Source organism: Chiloscyllium plagiosum, unplaced genomic scaffold (genome assembly GCF_037043375.1).
Source record: "Chiloscyllium plagiosum isolate Xiang-an unplaced genomic scaffold, Cpla_swu_hap1 HiC_scaffold_6, whole genome shotgun sequence".
NCBI lineage: Eukaryota > Metazoa > Chordata > Chondrichthyes > Orectolobiformes > Hemiscylliidae > Chiloscyllium > Chiloscyllium plagiosum.
Window position 1 is genome coordinate 108,068,572 of NW_028270144.1, and position 27,752 is coordinate 108,096,323.

The window sequence follows — 27,752 nt, forward strand, 5'->3', positions numbered from 1 at the left end:
GATTTCTGCCAACTTCAACTGGACCCCACCACCAAGAACATCTTCCCCTCCCTGCCTCTCTCTGCCTTCCACAACTACTACTCCCTTCACTATTCCTTGGTTTGTGCCACCCTCCCCACCAACCCCTGATTAGGTGCATGGCAGGTGTCTTTTCCTGAGGGTGTGGGATTTCAGGACTAGGGAGCATATTTTTAAGGTGAGAGGAGAAAGATTTTAAAAAGATATGAGGGGCAATTCTTTTACACAAATAATGGTTGGTGTGTGGAATGAACTTTAGAGTTAGTGATGGATGAGAGTATCATGACAACGTTTAAATGACATTTAGATAAGTACATGAGTAAGAAATGTTTGGAGAGTTATGAGCCATGTGCAAGCAGGTGGAACTAGTTTAGTTTGGGATTATGGTTGACATGGACTGGTTGAACCACATGATGTTTTCATGCTGTATAACTTTATGACTCTATAACTACTTTTGTTTCTTGGAATTGCTTTGAAGATTTGTTCCTCTATATTTTCTCTCTAATGGGTGATCTATAGATTACACTGAGCAATGTAATTGCACTGATTTTTAGCTATCATTCCCCAGCTCTAGCCATATCTGAATGCTTAGCTTATACCGCATTTTGCTTTGCAATCTTATTTATATTGGTCAGCAACTATTAAGCATTGAAGTTTTTATCAGAAATTCTGCAACAGCATATTTCTATGCTAATAACAATGAGAATTAGCCTCAATAAATGCTAATAAACTGAACTGAACAGTTTCCTCCGGTACAATTAAACATTTGAATGTCATTTTCCTTCAGAGAATAAAATAAGCATTTTATAATTTAATATAAAATTTGAAGGTTTTTTTAGATGCTTTAAAAAAATTTGTTATGTTCAACTGAATTTGTGTAACATGCACCAAAATCATCTGAGTTCAATGTTTTTACATTCAGATATTAGAACTATGTCAACTCTCTATTGCAGACTCTGTAGTCTGCTACTTGTTCTGAGCAAGTATTCAATACATCCAAGCATATTGATTTTTTTGCAAAAATATATTTTCATAAATTTTAGGAAGAAATATATAACAAATAGTGCAATTTTGACAACTTCAATATGGTTCAGTTTATTTCTTTTCAGTTCATGAGTGCTTGCCATCACAGGTTACATTTTCGATGTACATTTCAGGTTAAATGTTCTTTGGTGGATGCAACCTAAGGGTTTTTACATGGGATTTTTCTAGCCCCTCAGTGTACTAGGGTGGGAGGACTTTAGACACTGGCCTTTCCTCATTGAACTAATGAAATCCCCCAAACTTTGATGCATTCCTCAACACACAAACCCGTACCTTGAAATGTGCCAGTGTGCAACACTCAGTCATTGAAAATCATTTGCACTTGAAGACCAGGGAGTTTCAGGTCATCCATAGAATGCCTTTCATTGAGATTCTCCAGTTAGTTGATGCTAGTTGCAGTATGCATCACCTTATAGCATTGAGTCCCGCAATCATTAGCCAATTAACCTAATTCGTCAATGGACTGGAGAGGCATGAGGTTCATTGCACTTATCAACTGATGACCCAACAGGCCAACACTACATAGCCACCCTAGATTTTGAAAAGCAACACATTCATCAGAATGACTAAAGGAGTTCGAGAAGAATGCCTCCATTGCCATCATAAGGGAAGTGAAGGAAGGCTGGTAAACATTGCCATGCTAGAAATATCTAGACTTTGAAAATCAAAAGAGATAAGTTAGTATGTAATACTATCAAGAAACTGATGTGAAAATGACCTTTTAACTACTCCAAGAAGGAGCAGAAGCAAAATCAGAGAGTGCATAGGGTGGAAATCTTCCTCAGGACTTACCACTAATTGACATCACTCATCCTACCATTAATCCACAAGTATTCATAAATAGGAAAGAGTTACACTCACTAAATGTCTAGCACTTGCAATGACTGATGCCACAGATCCAGATATTGACCATTTAGATCCATCACCATCTCCACCATATAGAAACAAAGAAAATAGGAGCAAGAGTAGGCCACTTGGCCCTTTGAGTCAAGATTGGAGTGGTGCTGGAAAAGCACATCAGGTCAGGCAGCATCCGAGGAGCAGAAAAATCGATGTTTCGGGCAGGAGCCCTTCATCCTGCTGTGCTTTTCCTACACCACTCTAATCTTGATACTAATCTCCAGCATCTGCAGAACTCACTTTTGCCCATTTGGCCCTTTGAGCCTGTTCCACCCTTCAATATGATTGTGGACAATATAGGTTGCACCGTTTCAAAATATGAAATTTGTTGAAGCGCTGATTGGTGGCAGACAGAGGGAACTCAAGGAAAGTAACTACATATGAACTACAAATAAATTTGTTCAGAACGTGACATAAGCATTGATTTGAACCCACTTTGCAGAGATTATTGCCCATTTTACTTAAGAGGTCTTTTTCACTTAAAACATCAAACTTTATGATAAATGTTCACTACCCTCGAGTCACCCTCTCTGCACAGCATGTACTACAATATAAAATCTAGTACACTGTTAAGGAATGTTTGCAATCATTCCCACAGTATTGACTGTGTTGTCTTTTATGTGAACCATAGGAAAGTGTGGAAAGAGTCTATTCAGTCCATCAAGTATACTGACCCTCTGAACAGCATCACACCTAGTCCCAGATACCCAGCCTATCCCTGTAACCCTACATTTACCATGGCTAATCAGATAGCCTACATATCTCTGGACACAACAGACAATTAAGCATGGCCAAGCCACCCAACCTGCACATCTTTGGACTATGAGAGAAAGCTGGAGCTCTTGGCAGGACACAGACACAGGGAGAATGTGCAAACTCGATACAGATAGTCAGAGTCGAACCTGGATCCCTGGCACTATGAGGTGACAGTGTTAACCACTGAGCCATTGTGCCACCTCTGTGTGTTTTATTTTGCAGTGGGCTCTTTATCTGGTATTATTGGTCATATTTTATCTCAGTGGGTGTTTTGCTACCTAACTGTATTGATCCTTCAAGATGCTACCCTCTTGGGAAATGGCAATGATTGCATTATGTTGTTTAATGTCTCTTCGGGCTTTCCATGATTGTAAACAGTTTTTAAGTTGCTGCTATGGTTGTTTCGGACTGTTTATTGTTCAGCAGAGAAAGAATTATTTAAGTGGGTCAGCTGGATGATTCATTTTGATTGTCTTGTTCTCTGCGCTTTGTGCCATGTCTCTGATGTGGAGTATAACCTCAGCATTGACTAAATGCTAAGAGAACAGACGGTTTGCCCTATTGAACCTGCCCTGTCATTCTTTAAGATTGTGGTTGATTTTCTGCCTCATCTCTATTTGCCAGGTCTTCTTGTATCCCTTGATTCCCTGAATGACAAAACCCTGCCTTTCTCAGTCTTGAATATATTCAGTGATGGAACTCCTACAACCTTCTGGGATAGAGAATTCCAAAAACTCACAATACTTTTTTTTAGATTAATTAGATTATATTACTTACAGTGTGGAAATAGGCCCTTCGGCCCAACAAGTCCACACTGACCCGCCGAAGCGCACCCACCCAGACCCATTCCCCGACATTTACCCCTGCACCTAACACTACAGGCAATTTAGCATGGCCAATTCACCTAGCCTGCACATTTTTGGACTGTGGGAGGAAACCGGAACGCCCGGAGGAAACCCACGCAGACACGGAGAGAATGTGCAACTCCACACAGTCAGTTGCCTGAGGTGTGAATTGAACCTGGGTCACTGGCGCTGTGAGGCAGCAGTGCTAACCACTGTGCCACCGTGCTGCCCACTTTGAGTGAAAATGTTTTCCTCATCTCAGTCTTATCCTGAGACCATGCCCCATGACCTGTGAGAACCAAAGTATTTAGCATCAAGGTTCCAGAAAACATTCAAGCATGGAGAATCTTACAAGAACTGACTTAACTGATTTAAGTCCAGTGTTGATGTCTGCACTAAACATTTCCTTAAGTTTAATGTCAACAGTCTCTGGTGTAAGGGAATCATTTTTATGAACTCCAAGGGGGAACCATAAACCAAAATAACCAATTTGGCAACAATGTTTCACTTCCAGTAGTTTTTACTTGAGCACGAATCCGAACCAAAGCAACTTAACATTAATTTACAGGCAAATGATATTTTAAACAAAAAAGGGAATTTCACTTTAAATGGTTAAAACAACAAAAATATATCTTTCATGTCACAAACATCTGCAGTACTCCTTTCAGACATGTAACACTACATAGTTGCACAGTTTCAACAACTGTTCATTATACAAGTAGGTTGGGTTGGGAGTCCTACCAGCTTGCACCTTCTAGTTTCACAAGAATGATTGTCATCAACAAGGCGCTCTTCAAAAATCTGTCTCTTCCTTGGATTACAACAATTTTGCCGGTGTAACTTCCCAGAGTTCCTTTTCAACTGACCAATCAATAATATCTGCTTCATAGTCATAGAATCACACAGGCATAGACTCACACAGCACAGAAATAGACCTTTGGTGAACATGTTTGCTGAACATAATCCCAAACTAAACTAGTCCCACCTACCTTCTCCTGGGTGGCACAGTGGCACAGTGGTTAGCACTGCTGCCTCACAGCGCCAGAGACCCGGGTTCAATTCCCGCCTCAGGCGACTGACTGTGTGGAGTTTGTACGTTCTCCCTGTGTCTGTGTGGGTTTCCTCTGGGTGCTCCGGTTTCCTCCCACAGTCCAAAGATGTGCAGGTCAGGTGAATTGGCTATGCTAAATTGCCCGTAGTGTTAGGTAAGGGGTAAATGTAGGGGTATGGGTGGGTTGCGCTTCGGCGGGGCGGTGCGGACTTGTTGGGCCGAAGGGCCTGTTTCCACACTGTAAGTAATCTAATCTAATATCCCTCCAAACCTTTCATACTCATGTATCTATCCTAATTGTAATCCCAATTATGCCCCATCCACCACTTCCTCAGGATGTTCATTCCACATGCAAACCATCCTCTGTATAAAAAAATTGCCTCTTATGTATTTTTAAAATCTCTCTCCTCTCACATAAAAGCTGTGCCCCCTTGTCTTGAAATCCCCCATCCAAGAGAAAATACAATGACCATTAACTCTATCTGTACCTCTTATTATTTTATAAACTTTTATCAGGTCGCCTCTCAACTTTGTATGCCCCAGTGAAAAAAGTCCCAGCCTATCAAGCCTTTAGTGCTTCTGAACTATTCATACAACCTTCCAAGTTTTAGAGTTTATTAGCTAGCTCAAAGAAAGCTTCCAAGAGCTCCTGTCCTATTTCAGAAAAGCTGACTATTTTTTCTGAGAAAGATTTGCTTCAGTCCCTCACGAGAATTCAGTATTCCCGTTCCTGGGTGGAATATTGTGAGTGCTTGGGAATAGGCAGGAAGCTGGATTGTGGGGGAGTGCATTTGTATGGGATGTCAACAATCAGCTTCCCAAAAACAGGACAAAGCTTAGGAATTAAATTTTCTGTATTTTGCACATGAATTGAGTTTCCTGCGTTTTGGAGAGGCTTTTGGATACATTTTCATTTTGTCATACATGCTCATTAAAAAAAGCCAACTGTTTGATGAGGGCTTTCCTTGCAGTGATGATGGTAGCAAGATGCTTCTAATGGTGGGGTTTGTGCTATCTACTGTCAAGTACTGAGAGGTTAAACTGAAAGCTTTGGGTAGTAGATGGACAGCAACACTGAAAGGGGGAATAGGATGGGGTAGGGTGGGTGTTCCAAGGTAATTGGTGATTTTATGGAAGAGAATGCCTATAGACAATTGTGGAATATTGATTTGGCCAACTGAGGGTTAGGGATTGGCATGAGAATAATCATTGGTGTGCAGGGAGTGCATGGTGATGTGGTATGAAGTCATAGTTCACAAAAGACAACAGGTATCTCCCACCATTAGAGAGAGACAATTGGATTTGTACAGCTTGAGGGTAACCACTTCACAACCGTGGGGTAAGGTGAGGAGACAGCCAGCACAGGGACTGAATCTGCACTGTTGACTTTATTCTGCATCACCCTCCATTATCCTTGATGCTCTCTATCAGCTTTCACCCAATAACAGTCACCTGGGATGGTTAGCTTAGTTGGCTAGGGGACTAGAGGGTAATGCAAAATAAAGTCAACAATGCAGAGGAGTATGGCATGGTAACATTGGATGGGTGAAGAGTACGTGGGATGAGGTGGTGAGAAAATGGGTTGATAGTTGATGGTTGGTATTGTGCACTATTCTTTCAACATACAATAGTGAATACAATCCTTCATTAATGGCAAACACATAAAGTGGAAGCAGGGGTGGGAAGAGTTACTGGTGTGCCCAGTAGTTTATTAAAGACACACCTAACAATTATGAGTCAACTGAATGAGAACCATGCTCAGCTGTGTTCTCCTCCCTATGGTCCTCTCCTGAAGACAGCAAACTCTTGGATCTCACTCTAGTAAAATTCCTTGTAAGGTCAGGGGATGGGGTAAAGTGTGCATTAAAGGTTATCTTCTGTGAACTGAGGCAGGAAGAAATAGGAGAAAGGGATGAAGAGAGGGAGGTGATAACTGCATGAGCTCAGGTCTGGAAGGGGAGTAGCAAGGTCTGAGGGAAGATACTAGACTATGCAGGGAACATCCTTGTGTGAGAATACATGTTCAGAATGTTTGTGGAGATCAAGGGTCATGTAAAAGACAGAAAGCATCTTACTGAGCTTCCAAAACTCAAAGATAACTGTTGCAACCTCAAAGATGACACAATAAGTGCAGAAGGTGATGGACGGCCATGGGTGTCATATGTGGAGGGTGGGTGTGCAGGCATCATTGGGCTGAATTGAAGTTCTGAGGATCCTGTTCAGCTTGCCATGGTGGATAAGGAGGAAGGGTATCTTGATGGGAGAAATCCCAATAGTGAATGGAGGCAGTGTATATGGATATAGCTTCCATTTCCCAGTACTATGTTAAGTCTCCTTGTACATGGCTGTATAATTTGGAGGAGAATTTGTCTGTGGTCATCCATGATGGGCTTCATTGTGACGGGTGGGGAGAGACCAGAGGTTGATCAATGTTAAGTGCAGGCCTTCACTTTGGCAAAAGTCTTGTGGGTCAGATCAAGTACTTCAAAGAAATATGCTGTCCAGATCTGTTCCAGCAATTTGTTCACAGGTTACCTCAGGGAAATGTGATGGTGAGTCAAATCAACTTCTCTACTGTGCAGCTGAGGAGGAACTTGCAGTGGGTGAGCAATGGTCAGGCACAGCAATGGCCAGAACAACAGAGGCAGCAGCAACAGAAGGTCAAGTAGCAAGATGCTGCCAACCACGGGCAAATGTCTGAGAGGCAATGTTGGAGAAGGCTTCTATCATAGGTTTCTGTCACCACATGTGACAGCTTGTTTACAAAGAAGGAACAAAATGCAAAGTGCTTGAATGCACAAAACCATTGAAGCAATTAACAAAATAAGTACAATACACATGCTTAAAGTGGAATCAAAGATTTATTGAAATTGTGTTCTACTACACAATTATTAAACACATGCCTTTAGAATTTATTAATCTTTATTTTCCTACCACTATGCCTACGCACAGGCCTGACTGCCACAGCTGATGTAGAGGCTGCTATAACATATTGTCTGAAATTACGTGGGAAATATTAGTAGTTTAAAAAAGAACAGACTAAAGAAAAACAGACTGAGCATGGATTAACTATTTCTATAATTTGGCAAACAACACTTTTTGTTTTGAGCCCACTTGACTACTTGATTGGAATTTGAAGACTATTCTTAGAAGAATTGAAGTTTCCCAAATACATGTAGTTCAGAGTTAGCAGGATAATGAGGAGAAAAAGAGAGGAATTAAGGAATTTTATTGGGAGAAAACTCACTTGTGGAAAACTATGGTCAGTTGGATATTCTTGGTTAAGAACTATTTTCACCATCTTTATGTTTACATAACTGATAACCACAGTTGTTGTTATTTTATCTTTTGTTATTCGAGGATCCTCATCAGAAGAATGCAGATTTGTACCACTGATTTGAACTCTAGGTCAATTCTAATGCCCAGTAGAAACCAGTTAAATAAATTGAATACAGATGGATCAGTACGCAGAAAGTATACTAGGGAACTGCAGAGTAATTGAAATATAATCAAATAAATTGCCCCCATAAATCATCTAAGATGCAGATATCTTCTGATAGTCCGAGGCTTACAGCACACCAGCCTGCAGAAGGCCTCCTGAACAGGAACAGTGTATCCTCCTAGGCCTGGGGCTGATGGAGTTGATGGGTCACTGGCAGAGAGGAGGTACAGCAAAGGGCAGCTAAGAAGCCATGATCCACTATTGTAGATAGCCGGTTTAGGAACTTCAAATGCGATGGCTCAGACTGTTCGGGTGATTTCCTAGCATGTAAAGCACTCCTATTTCCACCTGAGCTTGCTTATCTGGGCTTAACTGATAATGATATTGCTCTGCTGGTACTGATTCCTAGATCATGCCTGACGAGCATAGTACTTCCAGGTGTATCTCTCCAGATTTCCTTAGATTCCCTAAGAAGCCTTACCACATCTTCCCATTGTTCTTTTTTTAAGGATAAAAATACACAGTGTCTAAATGTCCCAGCATATTAGCATTTGCTAATTAAATTGTAGGAGGTTCACTTTCTGAACAATCCACCCTCCTCCTACTCCATTCTTATCTCTGATCTCCTCCACTACATTTACCACTTGGCATTTTTGCTCTTTCTTATCTTCTTCTCTAAAATAATATCACTTTAATATATTTATGTGACATAACCAATTCTTCTTTCAGCAATCAGGAGTATTTACCAGAAAAGTCACTTCATTAAACCAATGTGGATCACTGAATTTCATTTTTAGAGGCCCCCCCTGTGTAGGTAAAACACTAAAACTTTGTCTTCTTTTTGAAATATTCTAATTGCAGCATGTCCATTCTTTCTTCGTTTCCTGTGGAGTTTTTGGTTGCTCCCATCCCATGGGTGCTACCAAACACTGAGGATTCATCTTTTTGTATTAAAAACTTTTCCTTAATTTTAATGGGCTTCTTATTTTATGTCTATAGGTCAAATAAAATGGACTGAACCAAGTAGATTCATTTGGCTAACACTTATTAACAAAGTTTAAAAAAGTCCTATCCTTTGTCCAGATGCTGTGAATATTCATAGCAATACATCTTAATCATTGTTTTCAGAGTTTATTGATATCTCTCCAAACGTCCTCACACTTATGGATGATAGCTAGTGTACATCAATTGTTTGATATCTAAATTGCTGATTTGTCCTGAAAAAAATTAGTCATACAATCAGACCAATGTTCGAATCATATTTTAATTGGGAGTCGATAATGTACAAAAAAAGTATTACTTTTCCAAAATACCTTAGCTGTAATTATTCTGAAAAGGAGCTGTTTCTGGAAATATTGTTATAATTATAAAACCATAAGAAATAGGAAAATGAATAGACCATTTGGCACCTTGCACCTGCTCTACCATTCAATAGGACCATTGCTGATCAGATATTCCTCATGTCCACAATCATGCTCTTTCTCCATAATCCTTGATTCCCCTACTGATCAAGAATCTATTTTCCTCAGCCTTAACTATACATGAGAACTCGAGCCCCACAGCGCTTCCAATTTCAAATAATCTCCCTTCCCATCCCCCCTCAGTAAAGTGTTATTGATTGTCTGGGAAAATTTCTGAAAATAGAATTGGGATACCAGCATTTATCCTTACAGTTGGATATATTGGTTGTAATTTTCCAAAACTTTTGGATTTTGGAGTACTACTGAAACTACCAATGTGACACCCCGATTCAAAAAGGGAAGAAAAAAATAGGTCAAATGTCTATTGCTGGAAAATTGTTGGAATCAATTATTCGGTACTAGCAGCATAGTTGGAAAACCATAATCTAATCAAGCCAAAACAGCATAGCTTCATGAAAGGAAAATCATGCCTGACTAATTTATTAGAGCTTTTTGAGAACGCCTCATCCAGAGTGACAGAAAGGAACCAGTAGATGTGTTGTATTTGGACTTCCAGAAAGCACTTGCCAAAGTACCTCACAGAAGGTTAAGTCAACAAATTTGTTAGAGGTAATAAATTGATGTGGATAGAGAATTGGTGATGGGGTAATAAAAAGCAAATGAGAATAAGGGGTTCTTTTTCAGCTTAGCAACCTGGAACCAGTGGGATTCCAAAAGGATCAGAACTGGAACCATGACTGTTTACAATATATATTAATTACTTGGAAAAAGGAAGCAAATGTACTGTGGCCAAATTTGTAGACAATATAAAAGTAAGCGGAAAAACAAATTGCAAAAGGAATACAAACGGTTTACAGAGAGATACTGATTGGTTAAGTAAGTGGATAAAATGTTTGCAAATGAAGTATATTGGAGAAAATTTGAAGTTGTTCATTTTGGAAGGGAGAACAAAAGAGCAGAGCATTAGTTAAGTGGTCAAAAACTGAAGAAAGCTACAACACAAAGGGAATTGGGTGTACCATAAACAGATTAAATGAAAGCTAGTGCACAGGTGCAACAAATAACCAGGGAGGCTATTGGAACATTGGTCCTTTTTTATGAAGCTGGAATATAAGAATCAGGAAGTCTGACTGCACTTGTGCAAGGTGATGATGAGACCACATCTGGAGTACTGTGGATAGTTTTAGTTCCCTTACTTACAGAAAGATATTATGTCATTCAAGGCAGTTCAAAGAAGGTTCACTAGGATGATCCTTGGTATGAAGGGATTGTCTTCTGAGCAAAGACTAAACTGTTTGGAACTCTACTCACTGGAGTATAGAAGAATGAGAGGTGATTTCATTGAAACACATGGGATTCTTGAGGGTCTCGACAGGGTAAATGCTGAGAGGATGTTTCCTTTCATAAGAGAGTCGAGGATCAGAGGGCATAGTCTCAGAATTAAGGTTGTCAATTTGCGACAAGGATGAGGAAGAATCTCTCCTCTCAGAGGATTGAGCGCCTTTGGAACTCCTTGCCACATAGAACTGTGGGTAGACAAGCAGGAGGCTGGAAGAACACGGAGGCTGAGAAGTCAACATTTCAGATGTAACCCTTCTTCAGGACTTGGGGTGGGCGTAAAGGGAGCAACAGATAAAGGGGGGGGAGGGCGTGGGAGTATTTTGGTTAGAGAGAGGGGCGGAGTGGTAAGATAGTGGTAGGTGAACACAGATAGAGGGTACGGCCTGGTTGGTCACTGGGAGGAATAAATCCAGTTGGTAGCTGGAAGGAAGGGTCAGTCAGAAGAAAGGAAGGAACGTGGATGGTGCTTTCATCTGAATAAGGAACAATGCAGCAGTTGGCAAACACCCTAGACATGAAGAGGTCACAGCTGAAGGTTTCCTCAGAGTGCACAGGAGATACAGGAGGACCAGTGCAGGCTCAAAGATCCAAGTGGTCTACTATTTTCCTTGTGTGTGTATATTTGTACAGTGTCATAATCCATTGAAGTGTCCTCCGACAGTAATGACCAAATTTCATGTGAAGTACTTGCTAACTAGCTCTGTATGTGTAATGATCGGTTTTTCTTCTGCCGCTTCATTTGTTTTGCTATTTCTCAAATGACAAAGAAAGCCTCCAATTGTTTTCTTCAAATTTTAGTTGGGCCTGTACAAAGTTAAACATTTCCTTACTGGACTTTAGATTATAAAGCCTTCCTCATTACAGCCTTCTTTGAAATCTGAATTCATTTTTTCAACTGCTTCTTTTTAAGGTGGTATTGCTTATCTGACAACTTTATCCTTTTTTTTCAAATCTTCTCTCTCAGCTGAATCACTATTTCCTTCCTTTTAAATTCACTTTCTTGTGCCTTTTGTTCTCTTTGAAATACTTGTTCTGTTTCTTTCTCTTTTTAATAAGACTGGTCTATTCACTTCCAGTCCATTTTCAACACGCTTCAAAGAGAGACACAGAATGACTTTGAAACTTTAGTTCTGATCGTCTGAGTTTTTCCAGTATTTTCTTTACCTCAGTTTCTGGAACACAAGGAAAGAAGCACAGAAGATGCTATTATTTATGGCCAAATATGCCTAAGTTAATTTCATGGATATGCAATGCTCATTGTCTTTCACTTTGCATCTGGTGTCCTGTGCCAGAAATATCAGAGGTCAGTTGAAAGCCACAGAATAAATTATTCTTTTCAATGGCTGAGTGTGCCATGTGCATCAGACGTTTACAGAATGCTTCAGTTAATGATGAACCATTACATACACAAAGGAGAGAGCAGCAGGACATGGTGAAAGTAATTTTCCTCTTAGCAAGGTTAACCACAAAAGGTCATTCCTGTATCCATGGAATCCAAACAAACCTTACTAAGGGATATGGACGGTCCTACCACAAGTACAGACATTGTCATTTTGCAGACATAAACGCTCATCCAGTAAAGAAACATTACTCCTTCTGAATTAGAGTTAAAATCAATGACACAATTCTGATGTCAAAATTAGTTAAGAAAGAGGAATGACATTTCAATGTCATCCAAAGAAAGAAAGTGTCACCCCAAGGTGAGTGAGCATGTTCTATATAATTTATGAGGATTGAATAGGAGAATGGAATGGCAACAGGTCTCCAGCAATATCTGAAATTAATACTAGCTGCTGAGTGCTATAACTGAGAAAACTGAAAAACTTGTAATTGATTGAGCAGATATAGTTTATAGCATGGCTCTTATTTAACTGTCAAGGTTAGAAAGCTGACTGATTAAATAGCAATATTAATAAAATAAGTTCTATGGACACAGGCAGTTCTTCTACAATCAAATTTATTGCTCGTGTTTAGTTAGCCTGAGAAGGTGGTGCACAATCTTCTACATCGCTTTATTTTACAAGTGAGTGGTTTCCTAGGCCTCTTCATTGGACGTTAAGATCCAAACACAATACAGGATTGGCATTAGATAACTGGATCAGACATAAATAGTAGATCTTTACCCCCTCAATGAATATTAGAAAAAAAAATTCTGTGTTTCTTAAAATCCATAAGGTTTTATAGTAATTTTACTGGTGTCAGCACACAGTGGTTCCATGTGTTTGTGCAACTAAGATTGATAACAGTCAAATTATTTTCTTTATACAAATATGCCAAGGAATGTTTTTAAAATGACATGTGTGGAATTTTAGTTTAATTTTGATGTGACTGGAAGGTTCTTCAGTAAATGGATTATCTTTGTTAATAGAGAATGAAAAATACAAGTCATTGTTGGGAATTTACTGCAGACCCCCTGATAATAGGTTTGTGGAAGAAATATAGACATATAAATACATCAGAGAAATATGTTGTAAAACAAAGTGGAGATTTTAATATTCATAGATGGAGGCAAAGGACAGTCTAAAATGAATTTTTAGAAGCATATAGTTCACATCAGTATGTTAATATTTAATTCCTGGAGTAAGCTATTTGTAATACATTGGTGACTTTTTTTTGCATTGTTTTGTTGCAATTTATTTAAATAATTTATTTATCAAGTGTTTTACATTAGATAATGATTTAGCAAGGACAAAAACAAGAGGCTGTTATCGTGCGGTGGTAGTGTGGACCCATGGACCGAGAAACCTGGGTTCAAATCTCAACTGCTCCAAAGGTATGGAAAAACATCTCTGAACATATTGGTTAGAAAAATAGATTAAAATAAAAAACACATAAATATCAGCATTTTAAGTGGCGTGCAGATGCAAATAAATCCAACTGAGTGAACATATAAAATACTTAATGCAAACATTTCCCACTGCAGTAGATATAGAAAGAAAGAAAATAGTTTGTTTATATTGTACCTTATATGATATCTTAAAATACTTTAAAGCTAATGAAGTACTTCAGAATTCTAGTCACTATTGTTATGTAAAAAACACAGCAGTCAATTTATGCACAGCAATGCTCACAAACAGCAATATGATGATCACTAAGTAGTCATTCTTTATAACATCCACTGAGGAATAAATATTGGCCAAGAAATCAGGAATAATATCACTGCTGTTTTGCAAAACTGTTCCATGGAATATTCTACATTTAAATGAGAAAGCAGATAGAGCTTCAGTTTGCCATCTCACCTGAATGCAGTACCTCTTTACGGTGCTGCATTAGAGTGTTAGCCAAGAATTTTGTCTTCAGGTCTCAAGAGTGGGACTTGAACTCAGAGCATTCTGACTCAGAGACACGATTATCACCAACTGAACCTTGACTGCTACAGTATCACCAAAATGAGGAAGAGAATAGTTGGGTAGTTGTTTCTGACTGGTGCAGACTTGAGGGCTAAAGGGCCTTTTTTCTGTGCTGTAGAGCTCTATGACTCTATGATACTGTTTCCCATGGCTACGGTAGTACTGTTTAAATTAGAAGATGATGGATTACAAAACAGCCTGCGCTGAAACTATTCCTTTAAACTTCCTGACTGAAGCTTAACAATGATATTGTTTGCTTGATGTTCAGAACTGCACAAATGTTGTGGATATGCTTATGTTACGCATAAACAGTTACTTAATGGCATATGCCAGGTTATGATCATTGCTATCTCTAGTAATCACTTCTGAATTATCACACTATAAACATGCAGTAATTAGACCAGAATTACTAGTCCTTCATTTAGACTGCAAGGAACATAGTAACTGCTCGTGGCTGCTATGACAACCAAATTCAATGATGTAAACCCATCTGATCATTCTGGTGGCATTTATGGAGGCAGAATAAAGTACATGTAAATGTGAATTATTTTAATATTAACATCTTATTTTTAGGTTCAGGCTATGGATAGAAATTGATTGCATTTCCTTTATGTGTTATGGAATTATGGAATTCCCTCTTTCAGAAGTGTATAGCAAACATGCTCAACGAGCTGATTTAATTCCTTATTGGATGCTTGTTATGAAGAACATCAGAATAGGTATAGCTCAGTTGGCTGCAAAGTAAAGCTGCCTTTAATTTACCTTGGCAATATAATTTATGAGTGCATTTTTTAAAACACAAAACAATAATTCTTAAGGACAGCAAGAACTAGATTGCCAATTAGTAGAAGTTATAATGTAAGAAAGCAGCACGGGATATATCCTTTCATTTTATTTTATATATTACATTCTGTGAGATTTGATGGCAAAGTTAAGACGCTATTGCACAACCCAGAATCTTTAGGTTATCCAAGAATTGGAAATTCCTTAATAAAGTTAAGTGGGCAGCACGGTGGCTCAGTGGTTAGCATTGCAGCCTCACAGCACCAGCGACCAGGGTTCAATTCCTACCTCGGGCAACTGTCTGCGTGGAGTTTGCACATTCTCCCCGTGTCTGCGTGGGTTTCCTCCGGGTGCTCCGGTTTCCTTCCACAGTCCAAAGATGTGCAGGTCAGGTGAATTGGCCATGCTAAATTGCCCGTAGTGATAGGTGCATTAATCAGGGGTAAAACATAGGGGAATGGGTCTGGGTGGGTTGCTCTTCGGAGGGTCGGTGTGGACTTGTTGGGCCGAAGGGCCTGATTGCACACTGTAGGGAATCTAATCTAAATCTAAAATCAAGGAACTGAAGATCTGAAACAAAAACAAATTGCTGGTGAAATCCAATAGATCTGGTACCATCTGTGGGAAGAAAGCAGAGATGTTTTGAGTTAATGTTTTGAGTCCAGTGACTGTTCATCAGAATGGCAATTCTCTTTTAATTTCTTAACATATGACTGAGTTCACATACACTTAGCATTGAGACCACTTAATTTAAAAAATGTGAAACCACTTTAAAACATTGACATAGGCATTAAACAGATTACGCTTAAAATTAATTTTAAAATCCTTGCTTAATTAGGAAAATCATTATTGTTATTCTTTAATGTATTATACAGAAACTGCCAGCAAATCAGCAGACTCTTTTTATACTTCAAAGATCTAACCCATTTATTATGAATTAGCATAATTTAGTTAATCCCTTTGAAGCTAACAAATTTGAATACTGTATCTTGTCATGGCGAACAATTAATAAAGTTAAGAACAGATAGCAGTGAAGAATATATACAATCATTCTGCCACTCAGAGATATTTCCTATTGTTGCCACAACTGAAGAGACTGTGATTGAAATATATGCGAGCCACAGGCATGAAAGAAGACTCCAGATTTTCATTGTACTGCCTGTTGTAATACTAAACCAGTAATATTCTAATTGCTAAAGGTACCTTCATTAAATATTGGTCCTATATAACAGAGATAAATAGAAAAAAGTCCCAAGACTGTTTGCAGTCTTCCGCTGTGTTCATTGTTCGAATAGATGTTCATGGTATATATAATCATGTAAATTGGTATTTCTGTCTCAACAACAGAAATCGTGTCATTATGAAGAGTCTTACAGAAGAAGCAGAGTCATAAATTTGTTTAACCAATCATTCTAACTGTAAGTATTGAAAAATATTGTAACTAATATCACATAATATCTTACATTTTTGTTTCTACCTTTCACTTAATTGTAAATAATCTGGTGAGTAATTTACCAGATATAATGGGTTTAGCTGAGACATCTTAGTACACTAGAGGGCAGTCAATTCCACACATCAACAATTGTGAAGAAATTATACATTCAACTGGAAGTAGCTTTTTATGAAGTTATTATTAATAATACCCTCTGTTCAATTTTCCCACTCTCAAATTACCATGATACATCTAGGTTGCTAACTTCCATTATTATTTTAACATTGCATCACATATTTACCCGTAATTATGAACAGGGACTATATCAATGAATGCTTGGAGAAGCATGTAAATCAAGAACAACACATTTTCAAGAAGAAGGTCGAACATAACTAGTTCAACATTTTTTCAAGAAGTTCCCAATACATAGACAAAGACGCAGACAATTTTTATGGTCTTGAAGAAATTGTGCAACAGGCAATCTTAAATAAGAAATTTGTCACAAAATTAGGGTCACAGATGTACAGCACGGAAACAGACCTTTCGATCCAACTTGTCCATGCCGACCAGATATCCCAACCCAATCTAGTCCCACCTGTCAGCACCTGGCCGATATCCCTCCAAACCTTTCCTATTCATATACCCACCCAGATGAAAAATAGGAACAGCAGTAGCCATTCGACCCTTAAAGCCTGCTCCGCCATTCATTATTTTAATTTAGTTAGTTTAATTTGACATCATGTTTGGCACAACATTCAACTTAGCAGTCTGTTCCTGCTTTCTGCCCACATCCTTTGATCCTTTTATGCTTGAGTGATAAATCCAACTCCTTGAAATCACACAATGTTTTGACTTTGACTGCTTCTGTGGTAGCAAGTTCCACAGGTTCACCACTCCCTTGGGAAGAACGTTCTCCCTACTTTGGTCCTAAATGATTTATCCTGTTTCCTGGACTGTAATCTCTTGGTCTGGACTCCCCCATAATACTCACTCAGCTTGTCTAAAACACACTGAAGCATCTTTGCATCCTCCTTACACTTCAAACTTCCACCAGCTTTGTGACATCTACAAGTTTGGAAATTTTACATCAGGAACATATTTCCTGCATCTACCCTGTCTAATCTTATTAGAATTTTATAGGTTTTTATAAGAACTCTCCTCATTCATCTGAACTGCAGTGAATATAATCCTAACCAGTTCAATCTCTCTTCATACCTAAGTCCTGCCATCGCAGGAATCAGACTGGCAAATCTTCGCTGCAAAAACATCCTTCCTCAAATAAGTAGACCAAAACTACACTCAGTAATTCAGAAGGATAATTACATCCCTGCTCCTGTACTTGAAACCTATTGCTGTGAAGGATGACATACCATTTGCATATTTTATCACTTGCTGTACCTGTATGATTGTTTTCAGCCGCTGGTGAACAAGGACATCCAGGTCTCATTGCACATTCTCCTCTCTCAATTTAAAGCCATTCAGATAATAATCATCCCTCCTGTTTTTGCTACCAAAGTAGATAACCTCACACATTATACTATATCTGCCATTTATTTGCTCACTCATTTATCTTGTTCAAATCATTCTTGTCTGCTAACCAGTTTTCTATCCATCTTCATACACTACACTCAATCTTATTGTGTAACAATCTTAAGTTTACACACAAATCTCTTATTTGGGACATTGTTGAAAGCCTTCTGAAATTCCAAATAAACCACATCCACTAGTTACATCTCAACGAATTCCAGTAGATTTGTCAAGAATTTCCTTTTTGTAAATCTATGCTGACTCTGTCCAATCTTACCATTGTTTTCCAAGTACTTTGCTATTAAATATTTCATAATGAATTCTTGCATTTTCTCCACTGCCAATGCCAGGCTGTCTATTCTACAATTCCCAGATTTCTCTCTATCGCCTGTTGAATAGAGGGGTAACATTAGTTACCTTCCAATCTGTGGGAACTATTCCAAACTACAGAATATTGGAAGATGACCAATAACGCATCCATTACTTCTAGGACCACTCCCCTAAGTACTCTGGAATATAGATTGAGGCCTTGGGGATTTATCAGCCTTTAAGTTTCACAACTTCATTTTCCTATTAATATTAATTTCCTTCAGTGCCTTTGTATTCTCCCATTTCTGGTATGTTATTGGTGTCCTCATTTGTGATCCTTGGATCTAATGCTATCTCTAATTTCCATTGTAAGCATTGTTTGGCCATCTTTCACATTTCACTTCTGCGCCAGACAGGAATGAACAATTGTCGCAGTCCACCTACGCAATCTTTGAATGTTTGCCATTGCCTTTCCACCATCACCCCTTTCAATAATGTCCCCAATCTCATAGCCAACTTGTACCTCCTACTAATGTAATTTCCTCTATTTAGGTTCAGGTCCTATTCACAAAATCAACTACATCTCTCTCTATCTTGATAAGCAATTCTACTAAATTATGGTTATTCATCCTGTTAGGGACCAGACCAAACCCTCTCAAAATGTTGAGAAGATAATCTGGACCTAACTTTCTCTTACTTTAAAGGTAAATGTAAGGTGTTACGTTCCAGATGCAATTTGATTCATCAAATTACTGGATTTAAAGCACCTTTTGTTCATCCACTTTCCTTAAAATACAGCAAAAGAATGAAGGAATTGGAATAATAACTGTATTGGAAAAACATTACAGAGTATTAAATACAGTAACTATTACTAATTAATTACTCCAAAATAGTAACATCCCATAAACACACTCTTGGCAAAAGGCAAATTCAGAAAACAGATTGTCTCACATGCAACCACAGTAGTAGGAAAAGATGCCTCCTAGTTTTGGCTGTAACTGAGAGACAGAAAAATAGCTTCCAATTCTTCAAGACCTCAACAGCAACTGCTGAAAGCTAAAACTAAAAATCCTAATTCTGTGGGAGCTTGACCACATACTCATTCAGGCTGCTATCCTTGTTCCTACTTTAAGAAAAACACTGTTGGCTCCGGTAGACCGTTCATCACCTCTACCTTAACTCCCTTCTATAAAATAAACCAGGCTAAAATACACCTCTTAAAGCCATAGTATCATCACAATCCCCGAGGGACCTTGCACAAGTAGAACATCAGTTATTCCTTTCTCATTACACAATATGCAATCCAAGATGGCCTGTTCCCAGGTCCTCAATATATGCTCCTGAAAACCATTCCTTATATATTCCAGGAATTCCCCAGTATGTTATTGCTATGGTATTTGCTCAATCAGTATTCAGATTAAAGTCAGCTATAATTAGAGATGTTCATTTATTGCATGTATCTCTAATTTCCCAGTTTAATGCTATTCCCAACATCATTCCTACAGTTTGTGCATCTATCTATAACCGTCCCTGACTCTTTTTGGCTCCATGGTGTTTCTCAGCTTCTCCCATTCAGATTTCACATTGTCTGAGCTATTATTAGGGGCATACAAGATTAATAGAAAAATGTAGGAAACGACAAGTGTGGGCAGATGGGGATAGGATAGATAATGCAATTAAATGTTGACATCGACATTTTAAAAGTTCCAAAATTGGAAGATATAGTTAATGAAGGAAGAGAGCTAACATTTTTCACTTCATAATTAAAATCCTTCAAATTCTTTAGGGGTTCTCAGATTGTCCTCTTGAATGGATTTCAGCATAGGTCTGGCTCTTTAGGGGCTGACTGCATTTGGAATCTCCGGGTCTAACTGGCAGTAAGTAGAAGGGGTAAGTTAGGAACGATGTGCCCCAACACATTTACATGATACTTTGGGCTGACATATATTGCAGAGGCATCTTTCCCCTGGGGAGGTCCTGAGAATACAGAAGGGAGAGAAACATTTATCAGATCCCTTTCAGTTCACTAATCTGCATAGAGAATGGATATTACTCTGAGAAAAGTTCCAGGAAAATTTGCTTCTAAATAGTCTAAAAATGGAGTTAAATAAATGTGACAAAAGAGAAATATACACTTACAAAGTCACTGTACTGACACCTTTAGGAAGGAAGTACTTCTGTTTGCATACTATTCAGGCCTTACCTCCAAAATAGTGTTTTCCTAGGCATACTGAACAACAAAGCATGGACACGAAGATAAACATGCTACAAGCATGTTCTGAATCATTAATGTGGATCATCAGGAATTTATTGCTTTATCTGTATTGCTGGTGTGTCTACAGAATAAATCCTTTTTCACTGGTGCATTTGAGCAGAAATCCACTTTAGAAAGGATATTTAGTTTAGAAAAAGTGCAATATGGATTTCCTCGTTTGATAGCAGTAAAATGCAACATTTAATAGAAATCATCAAGACTATGAAAGGGTTTTAGAGTGTAATAAAGGTCATATTATTGGCTAGTAATTAGGAAAAGGGAGGAATAAATTCTTGATTAATGATAAAAATATTTAAAATACTAAGAAGACATCAGAATTTTTCTTCCAGCAGAGAGCTATTAGGAAATGGAATGTAGTGCTTAGAAATGTTCTACTTCTGCTCCTATGTTTTAATGTCTTATGATGTGTAGCAATGGAGGAATGACAGTACTGGCACAGATGGAGATATTGCGCTTCCATTTCAATAAGAGACTTCTGGTCAAATGAACACTATTGTAACATAGAGGCCTCATTGGCCACTGTATTAATACTTGTGGCACTTCCATCATCACTCAAGCAGCCCTCTTGATTGGCATTCATTCCCTCCGCCACTGATGCACAGTAGCAGCAGTGTATGCCACCAAAAAGATGCACTGCAGAAATTCACCAAGCCTCCTTTTGACCCACAACCATCTAGGAGGACAAAAATTGCATTTACATGGGAACACCATCATGGGCAAATTCCTCTCTGAGCACTCACCATCCTGACTTGGAAATATACTTACATTCCTTCACACTCCCTGGATCGAAATCCTCCCTAATAACATTGTGGGTGAGTCTATACCTAAAGGACTGCAGTGGTGCAAGGAGGCAGCTCATCACCACCTTCTCAAGGATAACTCAGGATGGGCAATAAGTGCTAGCCTAACCAGTGAAGCCTACATTGCCTAACTAAATAAACAAACAAACAAAAACTGCCGAGTCACAAGGATATCCTATCCATATCCTTCTGACAAACAGCTATCCATCTGACTTCCTCCTTCCACTTGGAAGGAATACAAACGTAAAAGAAATAAACAACTGCACTTATGTAGCACTTTTCACTACACCAGATGTCTCAAAAAATCTTTAACAGCCAATGGAATATTTATAAAAGTATAATAGTCACTGTTGCAAAGTGGGAAATGTGACAGTGAATGTGTATTTGGCAAATTCGCACCATCTGTTTTTTGACAGAGGGCTAAATATCAGCCAGAATTTCAAAAATATCTTCTCTTTGAATTAGTGTCATGGAATCATTTACGTCCATTCAAGGTGGCATGGGGCCTTGATATCATGGTTCACTTGAACATCAGCACCTCCAACAGTTGAGCAGCCCCTTGTTGAGGCAGCTGGGGTGTCTGTCAGCTTGAGAACTGGTGAGAGACTCATGGTGCCTTCTTTTCTGGTAGTAGTTATCAGTTTCCGCCACAGAGTAATCAGTAGCTGATGCAGGAATGACACCCAGCAGAGCCCCAGGATTGTGGAATGATCCAGGCTGCAGGTGAGTAGCATACAGGTTGGGGATTCATGGATTAGAGGTTGCAGAGGGAAAGCTGCAGTGGAATTGACAGTAACGACTGCTGGTAGTGGTGGTTGGGTAGGAGGGGGAGGAAGTTGAAACTTTATTGCTGGAACAGCACAGCAGGTCAGGCAGCATCCAGGGAACAGGAGATTCGACGTTTCGGGCACAGGCCCTTCTTCAGGAAGAAGGGCCTGTGCCCGAAACGTCGAATCTCCTGTTCCCTGGATGCTGCCTGACCTGCTGTGCTGTTCCAGCAATAAAGTTTCAACTTTGATCTCCAGCATCTGCAGACCTCACTTTCTCCTAGGAGGGGGAGGGTCTCACTGCTCCGCTTTATAGGTTGCCCAACTGAAAATGTTCAGTTTCAGTTGTCTAGTATGTTGCATTATATTAACTCACTGTATTTGGATTTCTCTCAGTGACTAAGGTTCTGTCGGGGGTATCTATGGTTTGGCTGAGGCCAAGAAAATTAAGCGGTTGTTCCAATTAACTGAACCCAAATCATATTTCTGCCATACTGCACCCATCTAATGTCCAAAACAAGCAAAATCTTCCTTGGCTCTCCCAAGTAACACAGTGATATTTGGGTGCTATTCTGGTACATGGGTTAAGAATCAACCAAATTGTTGTAGGTCTGTACTTGCATGTACCACCAAACCAGGTAAGGGCAGCAAGATGTCTTCCCTAACACGTATTTTTACAATAAATTGATAATTTCATAGTCAACATTAATAAAACTAGCTTTACATTCCATATTTATTAATTCAATTGCAATTTATAGTGGAATTTGGACCCAAGCACCGAAAGCATTAACCTGGACCTCTGGATTACTAATCAAGTGATATTGCGTTCATGCTGTCAGTATCTCCTTGTAAAACAACTAAAGTCCACACAACATTTTTAATGCAATGATTGTTGTTAAATGGTCATTAATTGGTGATTTAATGGCCTCAATCGCAGCCCAGTCCTGGCCTCAAAAATAGAAATTGTAGAAAAAGCTCAGCAGGTCTGGTAGCATCTGTGTAGAGAAGTCAGAGTTAGCGTTTCAGGTCAAGTGATCTTTCTCCAGAGAACACTTCTGAGGAAGAATCACTCGACTCGAAATGTTCATCCGATTTCTCTCCATAGATGCTACCTGACCTACTGAGCTTTTCCTGCAATTTCTATTTTTGTCTGTGATTTACAGCATCTGCTGTTTTTTCCAGTCTTGACCATACCCATCCTACCATAAAGTTGTAGAGAAGTTGGTGTGGGTGTGTGGATGATGGGAAGGCCAACCAAGGAATTTTATAGCTTGCTTCCTCAGTTGTAAACCCTATGTTGGGATCATAAAATTCTGCCTGATGTTTTTTGACTCAATAAAAGGCTAGGGAAAAAAACAGAATCACTATTAAGTGAGCATCACATCCATCAATTGAGAGCTTCATGCAAAAATCAAAGTAATAGAATGATTTACAGGAGACTGAGATGGATACTAAGCAAACGCAGAAGGATTAATCTTAGCAAGCACTAGATTTTTTTGAGCATTTTGGAGGCAGAAGGATAGATAGCAAACTAATGTAGTTTTCAGAAAGAATTTCATGGCAGTGTTTTAGACATGTTCTAATGAGATGAAAGTATTGGCCTAGTGGTATTATTGCAAGACTATTAGTCTAGAAACTCAAGCTAATGTTCTGGGAACCCAGGTTCAAATCCCATAACAGATTGTAGAATTTGAATGCCATAAAACAAATCTGGAATTAAGAATCTACTGATGACCATGAAACCATTGTCAGGAAACTCCATCTGGTTCACCAGTGTGAGGATATCTGCCATTTTTACCTGATCTGATCTACATGTGACTCCAAAGCCACAGCAATATGCTTGATTTTCAGCTACCCTCTGGGAAATTAGGGATGAGCAATTAAAAAAGATTAACCTGTTCATAGATGGTATGACACACCTGCAAGTGGGACTTGAACCTGGGACTCCTACCTCTGCGCCACAAGAGCTCGTAGTCTTCTAATGGGATTAGAGAGAATATAAAGCATGCAATAACAAACACAGACAGGGAAAGTGATTGGAGTCTCTCAATCCTGTATTGTTTCCAATTAATTTGCAAATACGTACCTCATTCAGTGACATCATGAATGGAGATGCTGATGTCATCAGAGAGGAGATTCTGTGCAAAATGTCTGCTCATAGGCTGCTATTTACCAACGGTTTGAAAACACACAGATGATAGAGGACTAATATGGATCAGTAAGTATAGGCAGCTATTTAACACACTTTAAATTATACAGATAAGTCGGGATGTGAAATCAGATTGAGTTGGGTGAAGGATTGAGAAAAGGCACAATTGGCAAAATAGCCTACTTCATGTACTGCATTTTTCTGATTTTTCACATATGATTTAAGATTCTGTGAAATAAGATAGACTCCCTTTCCCTCTGATGATTAATGAATAGATATTTCTATTCAATATGAGCATTGAGAGAAACTAAATACCAAATTATGATCCAGTGGTCTTACATTGGAAAAGAGGACATACAGCCTGGAGATAATGATCTCTACTTATTTGAATTTAAATTATAAATACACCTCACAAATTAAATATAGAGTAATAGGTTAACAACACAAGTCAAAGATATCATGATATAATGATGATATAAGGTTACATGGTGAGAGAGAATCTAGAGAGAAATTTCACAACTGAGACATTTTAAGCTTGCATACCACTGACTAAATAGAAAAACCTAAAATGAAAAGGTACTTGTTAAAATGAATGCATACTAAAGTGGAGTCATTTGAAAGACAACATACAACAAAAAGAAACATGGTAGCTGCACAAAGAAGCTAGAAGCAGTGGCAAAGAACCCAACAGCAGCAAGATTTGGATTAAAATCTACAAAGATAGCAAATCTCAGAAGTACAGGGACGGATTGATGTGGGAGAATGAAAAGCATTTAATCTCATGAGGGAGCAGCTGATGCGAACGTGTAACAGAATCAGAATCCCAAAATGGAAAAGATCAGCAGACATGCAAGCAGACATCATTCCAAAGCTCCACAGGAACATGGAATCATCACCATCACATCCACAGCCATTCCCAAATGCTGGAGGTCCACTCAAGACTCAGAAGTGGGATGATGGTAAACTTGCAGGTTGAGTCAGTCATTGGAAGGCAAATGCAATGTTGGCATTTATTTTGAGAGGACCTGAATATAAAAGCAGGGATGTAAATCTGAGGTTCTGTAAGGCTCTGGTCAGACTATATTTGAAGTATTGTGTGCAGGTTTGGGCCCCATATCTCAAGAAGGATGTACTAGCCCTGGAGCAGGTTTAGAGGAGGTTCATGAGAATGGTTCCAGGAATGAAAAACTTAATATATATAGCCCGACAACTCTCGGGCTATATAGTCATAGAAATGTACAGCATGGAAACAGACCCTTCGGTCCAACTCGTCCATGCCAATCAGATATCCTAAATTAATCTAATCCCATTTGCCAGCACTTGGCTCACATCCCTCTAAACCCTTCCTATTCATATACCCATCTAGATGCCTTTGAAATGTTGTAATTGTACCAGCCTCCACCATTTCCTCTGGCAGCTCATTCCATACACGCACCAACTTTTGAATGAAACAGTTTCCCCTTAAGTCCCTTTTAAATCTTTCCCCCTCACTCTAAACCTATGACCTCTAGTTCTGGACTCCTCCACCCCAGGGAAAAGAGCCTGTCTATTTTCTTGTCTACCAGTGATTTTGCATTGGACTGCCAAAGGAAGTTTTAAAGGTGTGATGTTTTATCATAGAACATTTTCCTAAATTCAAGAGAATTCCATTCAAATTTAATGTAAATCTGGTTTATAATTAGACAATTTTCAAAATGGTAGGTACACAAGGTGGAATTCTGTTTTATTTATTATTTTAATTTTAACATATTCTTGCTAGTTCATCCACTCCATGGAGTTTAAAAGGATGAGGAGGAATCTGGTTGTTGCGAAGATGTTTCCACTGGTAGGAGAGAATAGGACCCGAGGGCACAACATTAGAGTAAAGGGAGGACCTTTCAGAATGGAGATAAGGAGAAACTTCTTCAGCTAGAGAGTGTTGAATCTATGGAATTCACTGCCACAGACGGTTGTGGAGGCCAGGTGCTTGAGTGTATTTAAGACGGAGAAAGATAGGTTCTTGACAAGGGGACCAAGCGTTATGGGGGGAAAGCGGGAGAATGGGGTTCAGAAACTTATCAGCCATCTTTGAATGGTGGAGCAGAAAGGTTGGGCTGAATGGCTTAACTTCTGCTCCTATGTTTATGGTCTTATGGACTGGAACAAATGTTTTGAAGTTATTGAACATCGTCAGTCTTAAACAAAAAGTACTAAAAAAATCAGGTTAGTAATCTACTCTATGCAATTAGAACGGTCAGCGATGATGCGCTAACCAGACAAGGGAGGATGAAATATATCTTTTGACAAGAAAAAGGAAGGAACAAAAGAAGAACATTACAGTGCAGGAAAAGGCCCTTTGGTCCAACCAAGCCTGTGCTGACACATGATGCCTTTCCAAACTAAAAAGCTTTTGTGTCGACATGATCCATATCTCAATTCCCTGCCTATTCATGTATCTGTCAACATTGTTATTGTATCATCTCTGCTGGAAGTCCTAAAATTCTTTGATGCATATTTTAATATAATTGAATGGGCTATGTTTAACAAAACAAGCAGAGATCAAGGGAGTCAATTGATTTCTTATTTAATGATATTCACAAGTTAGCTAGAAATTGTGCACATGGTGAACTAAAGGATGAATTAAAATGGGATCACAATAATCCCTGGGACTTGATCATGCATTTCCCAGAGTTTTGTGGGAAGCTAGGGAAGTGATTGCTGGGCCCCTTCCTGAGATACTTGTATCATTGACAGTAACAGGTGAGGTGCCGGAAGACTGGAAGTTGGTTAATGTGTTAACATCATTTAAGAAAGACTGTTAGGAAAAGCCAAGGAACTGTAGACCGGTGAGTGTGATGTCAGTGATGGGTAGGGATTCTGAGTAAGGGATTCTGAGGGACAAAATTTAAATGCATTTGGAAAGACAATGGATGATTAGGGATAGTAAACATGGCTTTGTGTGTGGGAAATCGTGTATCACTGACTTGATTGAGTTTTTTAAGAGGTGACAAAGAAGGTTGATGAAGGCAGAGTGGTAGATGTTGTCTATATGGATTTCAGCAAAGCATTCAACAAAGTTACACACGGTAGACTAGTTAGTAAGATTAGATCACATAGGATCCAGGGCAAACTAGCTACTTGGATACAAAATTGCCTTGAAGGAAGGAGACAGAGGGTGGTGGTAGAGGGTTGCTTTTTTGGACTGGAGGCCTGTGATCAGGGGTGTGCTACAAGGATCAGCGCTGGGTCCAGTGCTTTTCGTCTTTTACATAAATGATTTGGATGTAAATATAGAAGGCATGGTGAATAAGTTTGCACTTGACACCAATAAGGTTACCTCAGAGTACAACAGGAACTTGACCAGATGGGCCAATGGACTGAGTAGTGGCTGATGGAATTTAATTTAGATAACTGTGAGATGCTGTATTTTGGTAAGGTAAACCACGGCAGGACATATACACTTAATGGTAGGGCCCTGGGAGTGTTCCAAACAAAGAGATCTGGGGGTGCAGGTGCATAGTTCCTTGAAATTGGAGTCGCAGGTAGACAGAATGAAGATCGTG

At 39.0% G+C, this 27,752-nt stretch overlaps 1 long non-coding RNA gene across 1 annotated transcript in view; it reads left to right on the forward strand.

The window, feature by feature from the left end:
* The first annotated feature begins 12,384 nt into the window (after positions 1 to 12,384).
* LOC122551165 (uncharacterized) overlaps positions 12,385 to 27,752 on the forward strand; it is a 34,418-nt gene continuing 19,050 nt past the window's right edge. The window contains exons 1-3 of the long non-coding RNA XR_006312040.2: positions 12,385 to 12,518; positions 13,490 to 13,591; positions 16,299 to 16,369. This is a non-coding gene — a long non-coding RNA (uncharacterized LOC122551165). The remainder of the gene's footprint in view (positions 12,519 to 13,489; positions 13,592 to 16,298; positions 16,370 to 27,752) is intronic.